The sequence below is a fragment of the Macrosteles quadrilineatus genome, unplaced genomic scaffold, assembly GCF_028750875.1.
Source record: "Macrosteles quadrilineatus isolate MER2022 unplaced genomic scaffold, UCM_ALF_1.0 Scaffold_2__2_contigs__length_208266976, whole genome shotgun sequence".
NCBI lineage: Eukaryota > Metazoa > Arthropoda > Insecta > Hemiptera > Cicadellidae > Macrosteles > Macrosteles quadrilineatus.
The window spans coordinates 74,336,975-74,361,003 of NW_026542595.1; the positions used below are offsets into that span (position 1 = coordinate 74,336,975).

The 24,029-nt window shown below is 33.6% G+C and overlaps 1 protein-coding gene and 1 non-coding gene across 5 annotated transcripts in view; one reads left to right on the plus strand and one right to left on the minus strand.

The window, feature by feature from the left end:
* LOC128985833 (prothoracicostatic peptides-like) overlaps positions 1 to 24,029 on the minus strand; it is a 301,184-nt gene that overhangs the window by 255,115 nt on the left and 22,040 nt on the right. The gene's annotated exons all lie outside the window — the stretch shown is intronic.
* Trnap-ugg (transfer RNA proline (anticodon UGG)) lies at positions 20,377 to 20,448 on the plus strand. The gene has a single exon. It is a non-coding gene; the product is annotated as a tRNA-Pro (tRNA).

The following is a 24,029-nucleotide window of genomic DNA, read 5'->3' on the forward strand; positions in this document are numbered from 1 at the left end:
GTAACGAGTTGTCTCCAACATGTTTACCACAGCGATTACACGCTGAATGTTGTGAGCTATGGAAGGTTAAGTTGCATAGATTGTTGTATGTTATTTGTGCTCTACATGTCTCCTTCATTCCGCTGTAATGGAATGTGACGTGTAGGTAACGAGTTGTCTCCAACATGTTTACCACAGCGATTACACGCTGAATGTTGTTAGCTATGGAAGGTTAAGTGGCATAGATTGTTGTATGTTATTTATGCTCTACATGTCTCCTTCATTCCGCTGTAATGGAATGTGACGTGTAGGTAACGAGTTGTCTCCAACATGTTTACCACAGCGATTACACGCTGAATGTTGTGAGCTATGGAAGGTTAAGTTGCATAGATTGTTGTATGTTATTTGTGCTCTACATGTCTCCTTCATTCCGCTGTAATGGAATGTGACGTTTAGGTAACGAGTTGTCTCCAACATGTTTACCACAGCGATTGCACGCTGAATGTTGTGAGCTATGGAAGGTTAAGTTGCATAATTTGTTGTATGTTATTTATGCGTTACATGTCTCCTTCATTCCGCTGTAATGGAATGTGACGTGTAGGTAACGAGTTGTCTCCAACATGTTTACCACAGCGATTACACGCTGAATGTTGTGAGCTATGGAAGGTTAAGTTGCATAGATTGTTGTATGTTATTTATGCGTTACATGTCTCCTTCATTCCGCTGTAATGGAATGTGACGTGTAGGTAACGAGTTGTCTCCAACATGTTTACCACAGCGATTACACGCTGAATGTTGTGAGCTATGGAAGGTTAAGTTGCATAGATTGTTGTATGTTATTTGTGCTCTACATGTCTCCTTCATTCCGCTGTAATGGAATGTGACGTGTAGGTAACGAGTTGTCTCCAACATGTTTACCACAGCGATTACACGCTGAATGTTGTGAGCTATGGAAGGTTAAGTTGCATAGATTGTTGTATGTTATTTGTGCTCTACATGTCTCCTTCATTCCGCTGTAATGGAATGTGACGTGTAGGTAACGAGTTGTCTCCAACATGTTTACCACAGCGATTACACGCTGAATGTTGTGAGCTATGGAAGGTTAAGTTGCATAGATTGTTGTATGTTATTTGTGCTCTACATGTCTCCTTCATTCCGCTGTAATGGAATGTGACGTGTAGGTAACGAGTTGTCTCCAACATGTTTACCACAGCGATTACACGCTGAATGTTGTGAGCTATGGAAGGTTAAGTTGCATAGATTGTTGTATGTTATTTGTGCTCTACATGTCTCCTTCATTCCGCTGTAATGGAATGTGACGTGTAGGTAACGAGTTGTCTCCAACATGTTTACCACAGCGATTACACGCTGAATGTTGTGAGCTATGGAAGGTTAAGTTGCATAGATTGTTGTATGTTATTTGTGCTCTACATGTCTCCTTCATTCCGCTGTAATGGAATGTGACGTGTAGGTAACGAGTTGTCTCCAACATGTTTACCACAGTGATTACACGCTGAATGTGTTGAGCTTTGGAAGGTTAAGTTGTATAGATTGTTAATTCGACCACCAGCGTGTTATGAGAAAATTATCACATTTTTGGATCGTATTTATGTACGTGTGTTTGATGGAGAAGGGCCTAATAATAGTTATTGATTTATTTATTGCAATTATTATCAAATAGTCGAATTTTCATGTGACCTATTATGTATCGTAATGAACGACTCACAATACTAGTGTTCATAGAAAAGGGATAAACATGAGACACGCCATATGCGTCTGATAGATATAGGACGATTTCATTGATGTCATACAATTTATAAAGTTTCGGATTCTGCAGTTCTGTAAAACTAAGGCTCTATTGAATTACTAGTATTGACTTCAACTAGAAATTAAAACTTGTCACATATTTTCCTCAATTTCCTAATGTTAGCTTACTGGCGCTTAGCTCCGTAAAATACAAGTAAAGACTTTCACACTTAAGGACCAAAAAAACCTACTGTTTGGAGATTTTGATTTGAAATTTTTAATTGTTGTGAGGAAATTGTCAGGGGTTTCCTTTTACCATTTCAATAATTAAATTGATAAATTGCATACATTGTATCTACTTTTTGAGTGAAACTAACCTCAATTATAATACTAGCAGTTTGTATCGATCAATTATATTTATGAATAATTTACAAGGTAGTTTAGTCAGGCTAGTTAAACAAGAATGCTGAGCGTTAAACGATTTCAAATAAATTATTATTTATAACAAAAGCAATAGGAACATAACTATTCTAATCTGAAAGGTTGTTGTTTTGTAGTGGCAATGTAAAATTAAGCTCGGGTTATAGAGTGAAGGAGGTAGCTGATATCTAACAGTAACAATAGTGGTTATAACACGAAACAAACATTCTAGAGAGTCTGTAAACAAAATGAACAGATAAGCGAAGTATCAACACTAACATGTTTTGCCAAACTTGCTACTTCATACATTGAGGTGACACGTTGGAAATCTAATAATTCTATAGTATATTCAGTGTTAATAAATTAGATTAATATTGTGACTAGAATTTGTGGCCTCGTATATATTGGGTTAATAAATGCGCTAACTGGAAAACTTGTAAAATATTTCAATAGCTAATAAGTATAATCCTCTTATGATTTCTAGGGAACAAATGAAATATGTAAACCGTAACAACCAAACATCTGTCTTGACCATTATTTAAAATGACATATATATTGTAAGAGATAAACCAGATGTCGAGATAGACTCAGAGAATTGAAAGTTTCTTTATACGTTTTCTAGATGATAATAATACTGAAAAATCACGTTAAACATAAAAAGAAAATGTCTTAAGCTATTTTTAGACCTTTTCAAAATTACGTTTTTGTTGGTTTTGCTGTACTGGCTTACGATCTACTAGTAAAATATATCTGTTCAACAATACAATTAATTAGTGAAAGAAGTCATATGTCTAACATAATTGACGAGGGCAACAATCAAACCAATTAAAACGAATAACAAATGATGTTTCGTTTGATCTGAGGCAGTCAAAGAGCGATGTTGTTGTCACAGACAGGTGTTTGTCTCTAGTTTGTTACACGTTGTTTGTCCAAAGAGACCAATCAGTACTGCCAACATACTCGGTTTTACTACTGTCATCAATACTCCTTGGATTAACATCCGCACGAGTGAGTACTACGAATATCCGCAGTACTGTCCTGATAATTAGACCAATTCGTATATACCAAGGAAAAATGTGGTTCAGATTCCACTATAAACTGTACGTCGCTTTGTTGCCATCAGCTGTTTGGGCTATTAATTAACAACTGTTTCTAGGATATGTTGGCCTCAGTCACTAACAAGACTACAAGAACGCGCCACTCATCCTTCACTCATCTCCATTCATACTTGGCTTAAAATACCTACTTTGTATTGTCGCCATGTCATTGAAAAGTAAAGTATTTAAGTATTAAGTATTAAATACAGCTTATGAAGTAATCCAGTTTAACAGGGAATTTAGACAGAAATTGTTTGTGATTAAAGTATTTAATTTTCGATAAACTATGGCAAAACGGCTGTTTTAAAAACATGTTGCAGAGCTTTAGGTTTATCCGTTATTACGCCAAGGGCAAAAGAGAACCAGCTTAAACCGATAAAATCTTCAATACGTTCTTTTACTTTTTGCATATTGATTTTTCCAAAGAAAATAAATGTAAGTGAGAAACTAATGATTAATGTAAGCTATAAATATCTGTTCGTGTCACACTGTATATTTCTTCAGTACTAAAACTAGTTTATTACATGAATTCAAAGTTTAAATTATTACGGTTGCTAGGCAATCAATAATGGTAGTTTATTTGTTTATTATAACTACGACATATGCCATTTTACAACAGTATCATGGAATTGGCACAGTTAGTTTATGGTGATGTATAATAGAGTAAGCATTTATAATAATTATAGTAACAGAAATAAATATAAAAATATTACTTTGTTGAGCACATGCTCCAATGACAAAATAAATTATCTTAATTTATATTTTTTATAATTCATTTTGATAACCTATAGTATTGGGTAACACAATTTACCTTCGTTTAGGCTGTCAGTTCTTTTGTCCCTGCTAATTTTAAAATTTTAGCATCATTATATAAATTTGATGGAACAGAAGCACACGAACAGTTTTACTAAAACTAATTTTCTATTTATTAATGTAATTGATAATAAAATCTATTCACAATGAGTTATTGTACAACTATGGACTTATCGCTATAAATGGTTAACTGTATGTGATCAATTGAAACCCGTAAAACTGTATCAACAGTACAGTTTGGTGTTGTACCTTTAATTCCCACTAGCATTGTTGTATTTTAAATAATGTCCACAGACGAATTTTCCAGCTGCTGGAAGTGGTGTGCTGAAAAAATCCCCCAATATATTGGTAACATTTACGAACTTAACGATTTTTTAAAGTTAGCTGTAGGCGTCGGCCCTTGGCATAACTTCGTATTTTAGAAGGCTTTGATTTACTTAAATATACAAACCTACTTTGTATGGTCGCCAATTCATTGTAAAGTATCAAAGTATTACCCGTAGAGGTTTTTCTCGTATAGTTCTGCTTGGCTCACAGATGAGAAAGTGCATGTTTCTAATTATAATAAAAATTCCAAAAACTACCACGTTGCATAAAATTTGACGCTATACACAGTTGTAGACAATAGTTTTGTAATGTTAGTTTATGCAACATACTTCTTGCCGAGCCATCAGCGGCATTCTTTGTGGCTTTTTACAATACTTAGATCAGAGTTATGTCTCGTTATTATAATGGGACGTGAAAAGTCTTGAGGTTCTTGCACCAAAATTTTTGGGGACACCCTTTCATTATATGTATCGTCTACAAATTTGAATATTATGTAAGACTAGTGTAAATTAATGTTAAGAACATATAGTTTTGAAACACCCTGAAGTATCAAGCGTACGATATAGTTTCAAACTGTTGGCAAGGATGAACATCTGGATGATTGAATTTAGCAGAAAACCTTTATGGTAGACTTCCAGAGGTAAATAGTTAACTGTATAATATTGGTCTTTGGGAGATCAACGCATCGAAGTAGCGAAGGTAGTAGCTGATGTTTCGGTTGCACAGTGTAGAAGTGGAGCTCAACCCAAAGATGGATTGTGTCGAATTCAACGACGAAGTCCTAAAGACCAAGATGAAACAGAATCATCACCACATACAGATTCAACCTGCACAGCTTAATTCTTAAACTAACTTGAAATTCAATAAATTCGTACATAGTTAATCTTAAATAAGCAATATTTACAATATTAGGTTGCAATTTTCTACAGTTTCGTAGTAACTTTTAAGTAATCACGATAATAGAAACAACTTAGAGTCCATAAGTTGTTAGTTCACTGTCTATCTGTATTTAAAATTTAAATTAATACTCAATGCAATCAGATGTTATCTAGGCTGAAGCAGCTTTAATTAGGTTGACATAGGTAATCCAACTTGAATGCAATAGATATTACATCCAGGAAGCTATTGCCAATGAGTAATTACAATTACAAACTGAGGTGTAATTAGCTATCTAAATGTTGTAACAATTTATGCATTTATTTTTTCTCTAGTCTTATACTTTGACAGAGTTATTTGTACACTTTACTAAACTACAAGTCAAGTTAGGATTATGAAAATTAACACATGACGCAAGTTAAAGCTGGGTTTTCCTAGACGCGGAGTCGGCCAGCGGAGAGCGGAACGCGGAGAGCGGACTCAGCTTGTCTTAGGTAATTTAATGTTACTGTTTTCCTAGCAGCGGAGCGGAATGCCATGTTAATTTCAATTCCGCTCTCCGTTGTCCGCTCTCCGCTGGCCGACTCCGCGTCTAGGAAAACCCAGCTTTAGGCTGTTTATTAAAGCACGTATACTACGATATTCAGTTACTATAATTAAGTTAGGTAATATCGCATTCAAGAATTTAAAATCATATTTAGTTTTCAACGAATTGCTTGTGTCGTAATTCTGAATCTGCCCTGATAATAATCAATTTTTCTCTCGACTGAAGATAAGGTAAGGTTTTAGCGTTTTACCAACCCATCTCAGAACCAATCAACATATCTTTAAATTGTTCAACTATAACTTAAACTATTTGGTTAAAAGTTAATTCCTTTTAAGCAAATAGAGACAAATAACAACAATTTAAGGAGGCATTTAATTTTCTCTGATACTTAAGTAAAGTACAGATGTTCGTAAGTTTATTGCGTTTAAGGCAAAATGCAAGACTATCATCGTCTCGGAAAAATTTACAACCTACATGAATAAAACTATTTAGCTAAAATTTTGATCGCTTAAACAGATATGATAGTCTTTGACTTGACAGAAGCTTAAAATAGGTTGAATTTAATAAAATTAAGTTGTTTTATATAGGTTTATCCATGTAACGGTTTGCCTAAATAACGTATGTACTAGATTGGAGTATAGAAATAAAATGTATTAAGAACCGCTCGAGAGAAAAGAATTTATTTATAAAAATAAATACGTCTGCCTTAAAAACTAAGGTTGCCAATGACACAGAAAAAATTTACACTTAAAATATTGAAGGATTATAACAGCTATAAAACTGATTAATTTTGATGTTTGCCATATAAATAATTTCTCACTAAAGTCAATGAACCTCTTAATGTTTCATGGATTATAATTTTCAAAAAGGATCTGTCCAAATCATTTTAAACGTTTTCTAGGAACATGGTGCACCGGTGCAGATTAACCGGTGACTTATTCACCGGTACCGCCTCGGGGCACGAGTCTTGGTATCCCAGAACGGTTATTCACCGGTTTACGGTACACATCGGATTATAATTTACACATTCACCTATTATTAACTTTATAATATTTAAACCAAACAAACTTGTCCTCACAGAATAAATTATTTGAAAATGATTCACTTAATACGTAATATAACCCTCATAGAATAAATTATTCACTCATTACGCAACAAAACTAATAAAACTGAGGAACATTATAAATTAGGTGCATAAATCTTGCACCGGTGGAGGAAAAAGAGGAAATAGCTGTCTGCTAGGTTAACTCACCGGTCTCCCAGAACGACACATTTTTTGCACCGGTGCATGTTCCCAGAATGCGCTCATTGTTTCCAAAAGTTCACAAAAAATTTTGATAATGTTCCTCTAGAACCAATAAACAATCCAATCACCTAAATTTTTGAAATTTAGAAATTTTGCTCAAATATTCAAAGGAAGATTCATAAATTTGTATATTTCTTCATTTACTTCATTAGGTTGATTTAGGTTTATTTCAAATCGAATTGTTGGATCGAGAATAATGCCTTTGTTTTTTTTATCTTTCGATCAATAAAATGTCTACTCTTCTGCTGCTTCCATTAGAAGAAAGACAAAATTAGAAAAAAACTTTGAGTATTAATTAGGAGCTACCACCCTTAACATTGGGATCAAGAAATATTTGTTTTGACTAAATATCAGTCATGGTTGGGTTTTAATATTATATAAAAGCTCAATTTTATCAATGGAATTTGAATGTTTCCGCCCCATCCTCATTTTTTCCAAGAACAGTAGGAAATTGCTTCCTTGAATCAAAACAAACCCAGGATTCAATCAGCACCACCCTCACTCCTTGTATGTTATTTATGCTCTACATGTCTCCTTCATTCCGCTGTAATGGAATGTGACGTGTAGGTAACGAGTTGTCTCCAACATGTTTACCACAGTGATTACACGCTGAATGTTGTGAGCTATGGAAGGTTAAGTTGCATAGATTGTTGTATGTTATTTATGCGTTACATGTCTCCTTCATTCCGCTGTAATGGAATGTGACGTGTAGGTAACGAGTTGTCTCCAACATGTTTACCACAGTGATTACACGCTGAATGTTGTGAGCTATGGAAGGTTAAGTTGCATAGATTGTTGTATGTTATTTGTGCTCTACATGTCTCCTTCATTCCGCTGTAATGGAATGTGACGTGTAGGTAACGAGTTGTCTCCAACATGTTTACCACAGCGATTACACGCTGAATGTTGTGAGCTATGGAAGGTTAAGTTGCATAGATTGTTGTATGTTATTTGTGCTCTACATGTCTCCTTCATTCCGCTGTAATGGAATGTGACGTGTAGGTAACGAGTTGTCTCCAACATGTTTACCACAGCGATTACACGCTGAATGTTGTGAGCTATGGAAGGTTAAGTTGCATAGATTGTTGTATGTTATTTGTGCTCTACATGTCTCCTTCATTCCGCTGTAATGGAATGTGACGTGTAGGTAACGAGTTGTCTCCAACATGTTTACCACAGTGATTACACGCTGAATATTATGAGCTATGGAAGGTTAAGTGGCATAGATTGTTGTATGTTATTTGTGCTCTACATGTCTCCTTCATTCCGCTGTAATGGAATGTGACGTGTAGGTAACGAGTTGTCTCCAACATGTTTACCACAGCGATTACACGCTGAATATTATGAGCTATGGAAGGTTAAGTGGCATAGATTGTTGTATGTTATTTGTGCTCTACATGTCTCCTTCATTCCGCTGTAATGGAATGTGACGTGTAGGTAACGAGTTGTCTCCAACATGTTTACCACAGCGATTACACGCTGAATGTTGCGAGCTATGGAAGGTTAAGTTGTATAGATTGTTGTATGTTATTTATGCTCTACATGTCTCCTTCATTCCGCTGTAATGGAATGTGACGTGTAGGTAACGAGTTGTCTCCAACATGTTTACCACAGCGATTACACGCTGAATGTTGTGAGCTATGGAAGGTTAAGTGGCATAGATTGTTGTATGTTATTTGTGCTCTACATGTCTCCTTCATTCCGCTGTAATGGAATGTGACGTGTAGGTAACGAGTTGTCTCCAACATGTTTACCACAGTGATTACACGCTGAATGTTGTGAGCTATGGAAGGTTAAGTGGCATAGATTGTTGTATGTTATTTATGCTCTACATGTCTCCTTCATTCCGCTGTAATGGAATGTGACGTGTAGGTAACGAGTTGTCTCCAACATGTTTACCACAGCGATTACACGCTGAATGTTGTGAGCTATGGAAGGTTAAGTGGCATAGATTGTTGTATGTTATTTGTGCTCTACATGTCTCCTTCATTCCGCTGTAATGGAATGTGACGTGTAGGTAACGAGTTGTCTCCAACATGTTTACCACAGCGATTACACGCTGAATGTTGTGAGCTATGGAAGGTTAAGTGGCATAGATTGTTGTATGTTATTTATGCTCTACATGTCTCCTTCATTCCGCTGTAATGGAATGTGACGTGTAGGTAACGAGTTGTCTCCAACATGTTTACCACAGTGATTACACGCTGAATGTTGTGAGCTATGGAAGGTTAAGTGGCATAGATTGTTGTATGTTATTTGTGCTCTACATGTCTCCTTCATTCCGCTGTAATGGAATGTGACGTGTAGGTAACGAGTTGTCTCCAACATGTTTACCACAGTGATTACACGCTGAATATTATGAGCTATGGAAGGTTAAGGTAACACTTTTCTCAAATTTTCTATTTATAGGCACAATTTGTGAATGTAATACTCCCTGGAGTGGATTAACGTCCGCACTAGTAAGTACTACGACTATCCGTCGTACTATCCTGATAATGAGACCAATTTGTTAATTACAAGGCAAAAATGTTGTTCGTATTCCACTATAAAATAGGTCCCTTAGTTGCCATTAGCTGTATGAGCTATTAATTAACAGTCATGTGTAAGGAAAATGCCAGCCTTAGTCAGTAACAAGACTACAAGATCGCGCCACCCACCCCATACTCATCTCCATTCATACTTGACTTAAAATACCTTAGTGTGATCGCCATTTTAGTCAAAATGTTTAAAAAAGTATTCAAAATCACGATGGTTGGCGTGGCCTGGATCTTGAATCTGCCCTTCCCAATCAATCAGGGCCTTAGTATTATTGCTTAAAAACATTCCCCATTACAAAAAACATTGGTAAACAGATGAGTGATCAAAAGACAAATAATAAGAAAAACGAAGACTAAAAAGTTACAAGAACAAAAGATAGATGTACATTTATCTTAAGTGTAGAGTGGAGTTTTAACCAAGCAAAAACTTAAACAGTTTTGAGGCAATGTCAGGGACAATAACAATGAAGACAATTTAAGTCATATCTCACATCAATTACTCGTCAATTTATGACATAGTCTTCCAAGAATCTGCCACGTGTAATATAATTTTTCCACCAATGTTTATTTGGTCCAAATTTTAAATTACTTTGGATTGGAGGGTTTCAGTTTTGAAGGAATCTTATTATAGATATTCTAAATACTTAAGAAATTAGATAATGCTTTATTTGTTATGCCACAAACTGGTCTAGCAAAATAATTGTTATTGTTTCAAATGAAACAAATTATAAGGTTGGTATCCAATAGTCAATGGTTTTACCTTCTGGATGTAAAAAATTGTTTAATAAATTAAAAAAAAATATCTTAAATCTAATTGACAAACATACGTCCATCAACAATCAACAATAATATTGACAACCTGTCTTGTAACAGAAAATAAAATGTATTGTCAATCAGTAAATTAGCCTACCAGACTTACTATTAAAAGTAAACTTACCAGTTTTTAGTAAGTATTGCTAGCCAGACACAGTTCACACATAAAATTAATAATCAGCCTTAATTACATGATTGTTATATCTTCGCACTTATAATCTTTCCCCTTAAATTGTTCAAATACTAAACATTTGCTCAAATAAGTCTAAGAATAAAAAAAATTTGCATTTATTATTATTATAGCAGGTTTTCCACCACTGTATCAAGTATTGAAACTATCACATTGTCATCGGTAACTCATCACAAAAATCGGCAACTTATGCATTATGAATACAGTAGACTCTTGATAATTCGAAATTGGCGGGCCAAGCATATAAATTTGAATTATCAAGAGTTTTGAATTATCAAGAGTTCGATTTATCGGGAGAAAAATAGACCATTCGAATTACAGAGAGTTCATTTGTTTATTACACAAAGTTATACAGTACAGTAGCACGTTACAATATTTATTTACGGCTTATTTTTCAGTTACAATATTTGTAGTTGCAAAGAAATCTGTAATTTTTTTTTTTGTTTTTTACTATTAATTTTTGCTTCGTCAATAACATTCCCAAGGACGAATAGTGAATCGAAGACTTCTGGACCAACTTGATTCTGTAAAGAAAGAAATCTATTGTAAAATGCCATTCTAGTTAAACAGTACAATGTACAGTAGGCCTACTGTATAACACTTACATACTGTACGTACCTGGAGCGAAAAATGGCGGAGTTTCTCTAGAGCCGTACAGGCTTCCTTCAACGTAACTGGTTCGCACTCCTGATCGTCGTCATCGTCAGTTGGATTTTCAGGTTCTTGTAAATTCAAGATGTCAGAATCAGTTAGGGCTCCAAACACAGCAACTTCATCATCGACTAGGACGAATTCCTCAAATGGAACCTCCCCTATCACTGGATGATTTTCCCAAGGTGTAGTTGGAACAGGTTGAAGTTCATCATTCACTTGTGTGTTGATAGAAAATCCAGATTTCCGAAAGCAGTTGGATACTGTAGATGGCACTACACTTTTCCAAGCCTTTTCAACCATCAACATAGCAGTTAAGATAGAGATGTTAGGGTTTACGTCGTTTTCAATGCCATCTAAAACAATCTTTACTACTTCATGGCGGTAAAATGTCTTGAAGTTTTGTATAATGCCTTGGTCCAGTGGCTGCAGCTTTGATGTTGTGTTTGGTGGAAAAAATTGGAGCTTCACGTTGGACAATTTAGGAGGATTATTATGGACTGAACAGTTGTCAAGAAACAAGATTATCTTTCGGTTTTGGCGTTTCATATCATTGTTCAATGATGATAACCACTCATTAAACAATTCAGTCGTCATCCAAGCCTTTTTGTTTGAACGATAGGTTACAGGGAACGACTGGATACCTTTAAAGCACCTAGGCTTTGCAGCTTTTCCGATGAGTAGAGGTTTTAACTTTTCAGAGCCATCCATATTTACGGTTAACAAAAGCGTCAATCTGTCTTTGCTATGTTTCCCACCATGACATTTTTCGTCTTTGAACGTGAATGTTTTGTCAGGCAAGCATTTGAAAAAAAGGCCTGTTTCATCAGTATTAAAAATGTCACGAGGCTCATAACCCTCAGTTAGTTTAGACAACTCTGCTCGCCAATCAGCACACACATTGTCATTTACGCTTGCGCTTTCACCACAAACTTTTTTAAAAAAGATTCCATTCCTTTTTTTAAAATTTGTCAACCACCCTTCACTGGCCGCAAAGCTGGGAATGTTAAGTTCCTTTGCATACGCTTTGGCCTTTTCTTTCAAAATCAAACCTCCTACAGGTACATTTTGATTTCTGCACTCTCTCAACCAAGTCACTAAACACTCTTCTAGCCTAGGATATTCACCTCTTGTCGTTCTTTTCCTCCCCGCAACCGCATTAACTCCACAAAGTTTGTCCTTATTTTTTAAAATGGTAGACAATGTACTTGGAGGGATTTTAAACTTTTTGGCAACTTCGGACTTCACTTCACCACTTTCTACTGCCGCGATAACTTCTTTTTTTTCCTCGATCGAAAGAGATTTGTACTTATTCTTAGGTTCCATGATGCACAACGCCGCACACGCACAAGACTACACTTAAAAAACTACAAACGTACAGCAGGTTTAAAAACAAACACAGTCAACCAGACTACTGCTCTAACTAAAAAAACATCAAAACATCCAAAACTACCGTGAGAACAAGATGTACTGATGCACAACGCCGCACACGCACAAGACTACACTTAAAAACTACAAAAGTACAGCAGGTTTAAAAGCAAACACAGTCAACCAGACTACCGCTCTAACTAAACAAACATCAAAACGTCCAAAACTACCGTGAGAACAGGATGTACTGTACTGTGTAGTTTCCTGTTATGACAGGAAGAGATCACTTCGAATTATAGAGTGTTTTGCCGACTAAACTTCGAATTACTGCGTGACTTCGATTTATAGAGTGTTTTTTGACGAAACTTCGAATTACAGCGTGACTTCGAATTATAGAGTGTTATCCGACGAAACTTCGAATTACTGAGTTACTTCGAATTATAGAGTGTTTTTCCGACGAAACTTCGAATTACTGCGTGTTCCAAATTAACCTGCCCTCTTTTTGGACTTTGAAATACCGAGTGTATCAAAATGCATGGTAAAAATTTGAAATATTGAGAGATTCTCTAGGGACTGAGCCTTCATTTCGAATTATCAAAAGTTTCGATTTATCAAGTGTTTGAATTAGCAAGAGTGGACTGTATATCTATTCAAGTACTTTAATATTTATAAAAGAAGCACACGACACCACATATATGTATGTTAATTCGTGTAGGTTTGTACATAACTGGTATGAAATTATAAACAATTGTATTATATATATAAAAAAAAATACTTTATAAGAATAATTAACTAACTACCCATGCCGTACCTATACAAAAACAATAAACATAATTTTTTATGTATTTTAATACTTTTCCAAATACTTTATTTAATTTTCAAACAAAAAATTGAAACATTATAAGCTGTTATTTAAACATGAATAATAAGACCTATTTAGTATATGTAATATATAATCCAAATTAAATGCAAGCGATTTTAAAAACGGCCAAAACGGGGATACAACCTATTAATTAAGATTAAACATCTCATATTTAATCAAACATGAATAATCAAACAACTTAAACATTTGTTTCATCATTGTTGAAACTTGTTTTACAGAATTACACAATCAATTGTTAAATAACTCTGTAAACAATTTAAATATTGTTTGGAAAATTGTTTTAAAATTGTTCATATCAAAACTAAGAATAAAACAAGTTTAAAATTGTTTTAAAAAGTTACAACTCGTATTCAAACGTATTTTTTTATACTGCAAAAACTTATTGTTAAACAATTGAAAGATTGTTTCAATCTTATAATAAATTTGTTGTAATATGAAGTTGAAATCAAAATGTTTTTAAATTGTTTTAGAACAATTGTAATACAACTTTTGACTATTTTTAACAAATGTTTCTCAATGGGAATCAACAATCGACGTTTTGTCAATTTTGTTATTGGGAACTGTTCCTTTCCTCCCATCATGTTTTGGTGAGACGCCATTTACCTTAGACATATCTTGAATAATCCTATCATTGGTTTTGTTTTAGCCCAAGGTTGTCAAAAAGAAAATTTTACAAACTTTTTGAAAAAATCCTATGCCATAAAAACTTAATTGATTCTTTTCTCCTACTATCAATACAGGCACATGATGATCTCTGGACTGCTTTTCTAAAAATAGCACCGAGCACATACGTACTTTTGAGCAATCCTAGACACATTCAAGTATTCGCTATTTTTTTTCTTCCGATCTTCCTCAGATATATTATTTTTGCATTGCAATTTACAATTGCAGGCTTCTTGTACAGTATGTAGTTTTCTGAGATTTTCTAGTTTAATTTGTTTCCCCTTCCTAGGGGAATATACAAACTTTTTTTGTTCTCCGTTTTTGTTATGAGTAATTTCCATATATTCCTTAAGATCATCAGATTGACCTGTTGAAATCTCAATTTCATTTATCAAGCCTACATTATCTGAATCAGAAACCCCTTTCATTTAAGTCATGATTTATTTAATAAGATTGGCCTGTAAACTCTTCACGTACAACTTCATTTATTAGGCAAGGAATGATGCCGTCAAAAATGATACTATTATCAATATCACCAAGTAGACTGTCAATATAAAGGAAATTAAATTCATTATTTGACAATAAAAGGTCGCCTCAATTAAAAGAGACAAAAGCTGTGATTCCAACAACACTGCACTTTTAGGAATACTGGGCCAATAATGGGGATGATGCTAAACTTAATTGCCGTAACTGATTATTGCTAAGGCATTTTGTGGTAACAAATCATTCCTAAGAGAAATTGTTGTATCTGTCGTTGGATACAACTTAAATACCCTAGTAAATGTAAGTTTCATTAACTGTGCTTAGTAAAACACTCCCAAACTGCAGATACGGCAAAGAAAATAAGCATTTTATAAATGAAAACAACAAATATGGCATTTAAGGCTTTTTATCTGATCCTAAGTATGTGTAGAATCATATGGTAACCATATGTTATTTCCCCCAAAAATGTCAGTTACCACAACTGTGCTTATCAGGGCATCAGTGCACACTACATCATAGGGAGTAAGGAGGCCACTGCTGCTGCTTTTGTTGTAATGGCTAGTGTGGTGCATATCACCAACTTATTAATTTAAAACGTAGAAAGTGATCGCGATGGTGGATTAGAAGTTTTTTGGCCAAAGGGGTCGTTAAAGGTGCCTACAACTCCTTTATGAGGCATTTAAGGCTTCAGGCTGGAATTTAAAACTTTTACTAAACATTTTACTTCAACATTGTTGTGAGTTTAGCTCACAACAATTTTTTCAGCAGAATATTTAAATGGATACGGGGCTTAACACGAAACAAACATTCCATAGAGTCTATAAAGAGAATTCACTGATAAGCGAAGTATCAACACTAACACGTTTGCCGAACTTGCTCCTCTACACGTTGAGTTAACCTGTTTCGGGGTTTGTAATATAATAATTCTGTTAAAAGTTCAGTTTACAATACTAAAAAGTTTGCATGTGAAGTTTGATTTTAAAAATTATTTAAATGCTAACTTAAAAATCTTCAAGGAAATTATTTTTAACTATTCATAAACTTTAAAATATCATTATAGCTGTTTTTATCGTGCCAGCTTACTTAAAATTTTAGCGTAAGATACCAATATATCAATGAATATATTAAGTAAAAAGCACAATAAATATAAGGACTTTATTTATATCTCTATTGAAAAAATGACTAAAGCATCAATCAAACCAATTAAAACGAATAACAAATGATGTTTCGTTTGATCAGAGCAGTCAAAGAGCGATGTTGTTGTCACAGACAGGTGTTTGTCTCTAGTTTGTTACACGTAGTTTGTCCAAAGAGACCAATCAGTACTGCCAACATACTCGGTTTTAGTACTGCCAACAAAATGAGGGTTTAATATGTGTAAACCTATTCTACCAGTGACTATTTACAGAATAACTTCGAAATTAATTTTATTTTTTCTATATGTTTTTATTTTTCTAATCCTGTTTTAATTTTTAGTGAGTATTGCAATTGGAATATGTCACAAACATAGTTGTCGCATGAGTTAACATGTAGGCCTACTACTACTTTTTTCAGGTTTAGTCACAAGTGTATTGGTTTCCATTTTAATCATAACAAAGTACAATATTTGTATTTCCTTGGTACATATGTTTTAATACTATATTTTATTGTTTAAAGTATATTGTTTCCACTCTTTGATACAGCTATTGCACACACAGCAGTTATTGATACAGTTATTATACAGCATCTTCAAGAAAGGTTCTCTTTTTTCTGGGCCTTATTCCCATGTCGAATCTTTACAAAAAGTGTCGAAATGCATTTTGGACATGTATTGATATAGACAATCTGACGTACTGTACATAAGTTAGTTGTTTTTTTTTTTAACTAAATATTCAATAAATTTAAAAAAATCTTTTCCTCTTAAAATAACTTAATTAAATAAAAAACATAACGTTGAAACGGAACAGCTACAAACGGTATTCATTTAGTAGTCACAGGTCGCACTTTAAACCAGTTCTCTAATCAACTTTATATGTAAGGTATGAAAAAAATATTCTACCATCAAGAAAGGAATCTTGATCAGGTGGAAAGATCATTCAGGGAGAAGGCGTCTTATATTGTTGATTCTAAATCTCTGCGTCAACATCTTGGCTTCATGATAAACATGCCAAAGTGTTTACCCATGTGACCTCATCCTGGTTATGGGGTACAAGTATGTCGTTTAGTTGCAGAGGGCCTTTTGGGAATATAAGGCTAAGTTATAACAACACTAATGCATCGGTTAAATATAGAATATAGATATAGATCCAAGCAGCGTATGAACAATTTGATATTTATAAATTTAATTGATTTCATACCTTAATATTATTTATTATTTTAATGCAGACTTTTCATGTTAGATTATCTTATTGGTGTCAAATCAAATTGTAAGAGGTGTTTCTAATAAGAAATTCGGTGCCTGTGAGAAAGTTGGAGGACCTGGAAGTCACGAAAAAAATATAATACTTTAATACTTTCTTATTAAATGGCGTCCATACAAAGTAGGTATTTTAAGCCAAGAATGAATGGAGATGAGTGTAGGATGAGTGGCGCGATCTTGTAGTCTTTTTAGTGACTAAGGCCGACATATTACTTAGACACAGATGTTAATCTAATAGGCAAATCTCCAAGTCGTGGTATATCTGCTGAAAGAGGCTAAAGTATCGAGGGTCAGTTCTTTCTGACCCTGTATATATCCCTAACCAAAACTGCATTATCAACTGCTGTTTGATTAAGTACCGAACATGTGAACAAATTGTAAACAATAAAATGGTGGAACTTTTTACCCTTTCTCCTACGCTTATTAATCCTCAAAACTAAAACAGCAAAACTTTTAGTTCCAAACCGCATATGTTTCTACAATATGCCAAATCATTTACAGTAATCGAGCACATTTGAAGATTTGTGACTGCTACACACGTATTGTTGATAAACGAAACAGACAAATGAAACAAAGTAAATCAAATGAAGCAAACAACTATGTGTGGCGTGTCATTGTGGGATCGAGGACCTTTATGTGTTTGGACTGCTACAAACTTCCCACGGATTTGGGGATACTCAGCTGTTTGCGCAAGAGAACTATTGTCTATAGTCGGACACGTGTGGTCGTGTTCATAAACATAAACTCAATTATTAATACGCGAAGTATATGTGTTTGTTTGCCGTAGCACATATTTAACTGTTCGATACGGGAAAATAGTTTTGTATAAAATAATATGAATATCATTAAAATTCTGTGTGAAAAAGTCTGCATTACCGGTAGAAAGCATTGTTACTCAAACTAGAGGTCTTACGTGAGCAAACCTTCTGTACATGAACAACGTAACTGTAAATGTAATCGTGAATGAATCTGCTCAGATCTGAAACGGTGGGTTGATAACAATAATTACATTGATAACGAAGATAATCCATCGCCTGATTGACTGTTATCAATCCCCCAGTGAGTGGTCGCCATTGCCACTTGCAGGCGAGCAATCATTGTCAGCCGGAGTTGACAACAATAAACAGTAATTTACCTGACATTTTGATCGTAGGCGAGAATACAATTTTCACAGCCACCTTGTAGGTGGTAGGTCTTTCCAATTTAAACCAGTGTTCGGGCAAAACACATAAAATCTCAATACTCACTACTGATATCAGTACTGTTAACTCTATGAATTTAAAATGCGTGAACTTCTATCGAGGATTCATCAAATGAAAACTAACAATTTGTCTTTTGTTGTAAGTGTAAAATCAGGTTTGAAAATATCGAGTTATACAGTAAGCTATGACTGTTATTTGGAGTGAAAAGTTAATCGAAATGATAAAAATATATTGTCTTTCGCACCTTACACAGATAGTTAGCAATACAAAAAACATTCTAATATTCTATCTAATGGATTAGTAAAATGTGAATATATTCAGACTTTTTAGGTTCATTAAGTTTTAATGTTTTGGTTGGTCATCCTCATTTATTCGCTTTTAGTAGTTCCCTGATGGACATTTTTGAAGGCAGAGGTGAAGGTTTTAGACTAAATTCAATAGCAGATTTTATGAATAAGGTACTATAAATGAAAGAAATAGAGGCTTGTATTTGTTTTACAGATAATTTATTTTACATTTATATGGTATCAATTATTTGGAGTGAAAAGTTAATCGAAATGATAAAAATATATTGTCTTTCGCACCTTACACAGATAGTTAGCAATACAAAAAACATTCTAATATTCTATCTAATGGATTAGTAAAATGTGAATATATTCAGACTTTTTAGGTTCATTAAGTTTTAATGTTTTGGTTGGTCATCCTCATTTATTCGCTTTTAGTAGTTCCCTGATGGACATTTTTGAAGGCAGAGGTGAAGGTTTTAGACTAAATTCAATAGCAGATTTTATGAATAAGGTACTATAAATGAAAAAAAATAGAGGCTTGTATTTGTTTTACAGATAATTTATTTTACATTTATATGGTATCAAAGTTGTTGGCCACCACTGTTTTATTTTTGACGTATTGTGGGGTTGAGAACGTATTTTTGTAGTTTCTACGCAATAAGTTTTAACAAGTTTCTATTATAGATACTTAGACACTTGAAGTGGTCAAAACCACCTTAAGGTCAAGTTGTTGTTCCAGAACTGCAAACCGAAGCTGAGATGCTAACCACAATTGCAAAACACCTAAGATAACAATCCTATTCAACAATACCCTGAAATATGACCCGAGCGGTTACTTTAACTGAAGCTGGTAACCAAGGGATATGAATTAATTCACGTCGAAAACAATCTAAAATACTATGTGGAATATGATTCACACATAGGGTTAATGTACTCTTCTTTAATAACATATAATAAACGTTGTATGAAACTATAAATATACAGGGTGGCAATTAGGACGACTTTATAAATTTATAACTTAAAGAGATATCACAACCAAATTAGGCATATCATTACTGGTAATTGTAAGCTACTTGTACATGATAATTGGATGACACCTATAGGCCATTGCCCGTAGGGAGTAAGTTGAAAATCTTAATAGGTTGATATGCACATCAAATTAAAGTTCTTGTTGGCCTAAAAATAATGCCGCCAACCGGTGCCTCATAGGTAACACATCCTATCACCATGTACACAAAAAGTAGATTACTATTACCAGTAATCTTATACATACTAAAAAAACTTGAAAAATTTATGACAGCTAGCATGACCATACTAATGGACCGACTTATACGCGGTTTGTAACAAATTAATGATATTTTTCCGTAGATGTGCAGAATCCCTCTGTAAATTAAAATAGGCTCAAACATAAGCACAAAAATGAATTTTAAATTTAAAAAAAAATTAACATGGGTCTTATGGGTTGCCATTTTGATGACGAAATGACAACAAAATATAAACAGAAAATCAAAACAAATTATAGAAATTCCAATCACATGTTTTATTTACAGCGTAGGATGATAATAGAGATGATTGCACAATACATTCATTTGGTCGAGTTTTCGAGTCGCACAGGGCGAACTCTCGTTAAGTATTAAAAATAAAATCGACGGCTCAAGTCCCCCAGACTGTACTGTACTGAACTACATATCATTATCGCGATGGTTGTATCAGAGGATGCGTCACCTCTTCTCTGAGGATGTCTCAATCTTGACTTTCTCCTTGGTAACTTACATTTCCTCGTACAAGTCGGCCGCTTGGTCTAGGGGTATGATTCCTGCTTTGGGTGCAGGAGGTCCCGGGTTCAAATCCCGGAGCGGCCCTTTAAATTTTGCATTTTAAAAATTATCACGTTTGTGTGGCTCAAGAGCTCTTCCATTTACTGTACTAGAGAGTCTATATTCTATGAAACCACAAACCTGAACATGATCTTATATGTTATATGCGTGTTTCAACGTACCAATCTGTTTAGTTTTTTTAGGGAACAGTATAAGAATTGGTCTATTGATTTGTTAAATTTGGTTGTGGTATCACTTTTCGTTTTAAAGGTATAAAGTCGTCCTAAGACTTAATTGTCCCCTATAGATATTATTACCACTTTAACGCCATTAGAATGAGTTAATAGAGTTTATTATGGGATTATCTATTGCTGATCAGTGGTCTGATGTATTTAGCAAGTGCATCTAGCAGCGACGGATACTTGAATAATGTGTTCATAACGGATAATCTGGCGGCTCTTATCAGTGTTATCTATGTAATATGGTTATCACCTCACCGTCACGGTAAACTGAACTGACAATGTTGCTAAGATAATGCATAGTAATCAAATTGATTTCCCTATCAAACTATGGTTTATAACAAGATTAAAAATATATGCTTTAAATCAGTCTAGCATTTATTTAAGTGTGATTATTTATCTTAACCAATTGGTTACACAATAATACAACCCTAAATAAATATTATTTAATCATACTACTATAGCGATGTTTAATCTGTATGAATTAATTTCACCACTATATGAACGAATATTTGATTATGATTTATTTACAAACAAATAAAGAAGTGTACTGAATCATAACATAGTCAAAACTGAACATTTTTACAAAAACAAGCAACAGCTGTTAGATAATAAATATTAAAATAAAGTGTAGACTAAAGGCAACACATCTGTGGCTAAGTTGACGCCACACTACTTTATATATTGAAACAAGAGTTGCACTATGCTATGCATTGGCAACCGGTTGTTTGTATTTTTCTTGGAATTTATTCATTAATCGGTAATCGACAGACTGCACAATTATGGGAGAAACGATTTTGGTCCGACACCCGATTCCGTCTTTTCGAAATACAGTTAAATCTTAAACTTTACTTGCTCGCCATACTTTTTTTAATATCTTCCATACTCAGACATAAGGCTCATGTGTTCATTAAAATTCAAGGTCAGATAAAAAAAAACTCAATATTGTTATAATACATTTTAATCTATATTTTCATTATTTAATTTTCACAGTTTTGTTAACAGGTGAAATAAAGGAGATACGTAATATTATGTGTTGAAGTAAACAAAATTACTCCATATTTGAGTATTCTTAAAACTCATCGCACTCTCGTGTTAATAGGTAACAAATCACTACTGACGTTTATGTGAAAATCAATAACACTGCTTTTCAATATTATGATATCAACTTTGACAGAACTAATCACAAATATCACTTTCCGTAAACAAATGACTCCAATTCACGCACATCACATACAACTGTGATGGTCGACTGTCTAACACAATATAAACAGCCTAACCAGATGCTCTGTTATTTGGTTTCGTATTGATTTACTTTGTCTTCTTCTGATTGCTTTGTATCTCAACCTCTAGTTATTTTTCTATTCGTGTTTAATAAATACTCACAAACCTCTAAAGTGTAATATTTCAGTAGCAGTTAACTTTTTTATAGTTTTTAAAATTATGTTTTGATATTAAAGTTTTTCTCTAAGCAATTACTAATATTAACGATCATCACTGAGAATTACATCATGTTTGAATTTCAATTCCTCTACATAAATATATGAAACATGTTTAATCAAATACAACTTAAACGTAGTTATTGTTGTAATATGTTTTTTTTTTCGTTTCGGTTAATATTGCTTCTACTAAAAATTATGTGTTGATACATTTAACGGACGATATTCATCGTATTATTGAAAAATATAAAATAGGGTTTCGAAACAGTTCGAAATTAGGAAAAATGGTGAATGATGGATAATTTTTCAAATCCGGTATTTTGTATTAGTTTCACCAATTAGTTAAAATAAAATAAAAACTACTAAACAACATAATAATATTGAAATTATATATTTTGATAATGTAAGTATGGTTATTCATGCATATGCGATACAATCAGTAGTAATTACAGAAGCTTCTGTGATACCTCTTTATTATGTTTCGATACTCCATTTCCAAAACTGGTTACTAGTGTTATAATAAACGTGAAAAAGTAAATAATGAAACAGTTATAAAGGTTTTATTTTCGTATGGTGGATTATAAGCTTAACTACTTCTGCACCCTTACACCAGGCCTACACTCTACGACTCTACATAATATATTTCTCTACCTTCCCTGCTAACTGTAACGAGTGACATGACTGTAACGAGTTGCTGGGAACATGTTCGTTGAAGCGAATAGTTTATAGGAAAATTGGTACTTATCATATGAAAATTGGTAATTGAGGCACGTATTCAACCTTATACTTCAAAAATCTTATATCACATATTCTTTAAATAAACATATTTTAAAAACCTAAGAAAATTCTACACGTATTACGGTTTTCGTATTAAATAAAATGTGAAGTAACCAACCCCTCACCTTACTTGAGATTTGTAATTTTCTACAAAGTATAGATTTTTTAGGAAAAAAGTGAATAGTCATTTATTTGTTTTTAATGTACAATATTAAGCGTTTAGTTTCTTTTTGTTATTTTCATCATCGTTGATTTTTCAGACATTTTAAGATAGTTTTCAACGTGAATACCATCATAGATGAAGTAACTGTTAAACATACTGTTCTCTTCGCAGGATTTTAGTCTGGATGGTAATATTTCCCTCTATTTATTATTATTTTTATATAAACTGATGCATTTTTTTCTGTTTGAAATAAATATATGGAATATGTATCAGTGAATGACAATTACATCATAGTTTTATAATAAACTCACTTATTTTGAATTGCTTATAAAATCATAATTAAAACTGATTCAATAGTATATAAAAACCACTTGTAGTTATTTAATACGTTTGACAAGTTACTTTTTTCCTACTTATATCGTATAGCCCTTCCAGTTGCCAAAATTTAAACATTATTGTAACCACGCCATTCTTATTAATTCCGGTGTAATATATTTAGAGTTTTTTCTACTGAATTCTCAACATCGTACTTAGCTTTACTGTTGTCACATCTGCGTTTAAGATTTTAAAAATCTCCGTTGGCTGAATAACTGCAAAAAGTTTTAAATAATGTAGCCTATCATAATTAATTTATCAACTGGATGAACATAATAGACATTTTTTTAAATTGTAATGTGGATTAAGTAAGAGATAACTGACATGGTGAAACCTTATCAAAGTAAATGCTTGAATTAACTAAAAATTTCCCGTTAAAAGCGTATTTTGATATCACATTATCAATGGCTGTTTGCATAGCATTTCTCCTCTGTTGGCATGATTCCATATGGCATACAAACCTATAATTTATATCTTAACCGTCATACCTTTAACAGTGGGGCCAAGCAAAAGTTAACTATTGTTGATATCAAGCAATTGTTGGCTTTTGTACAGTCGTATATTAATAGACTACTTTCCCTATAATGTTTAATAATTTATAATGTGTCCTCTGCTTAAGTTTATTCTTTTACG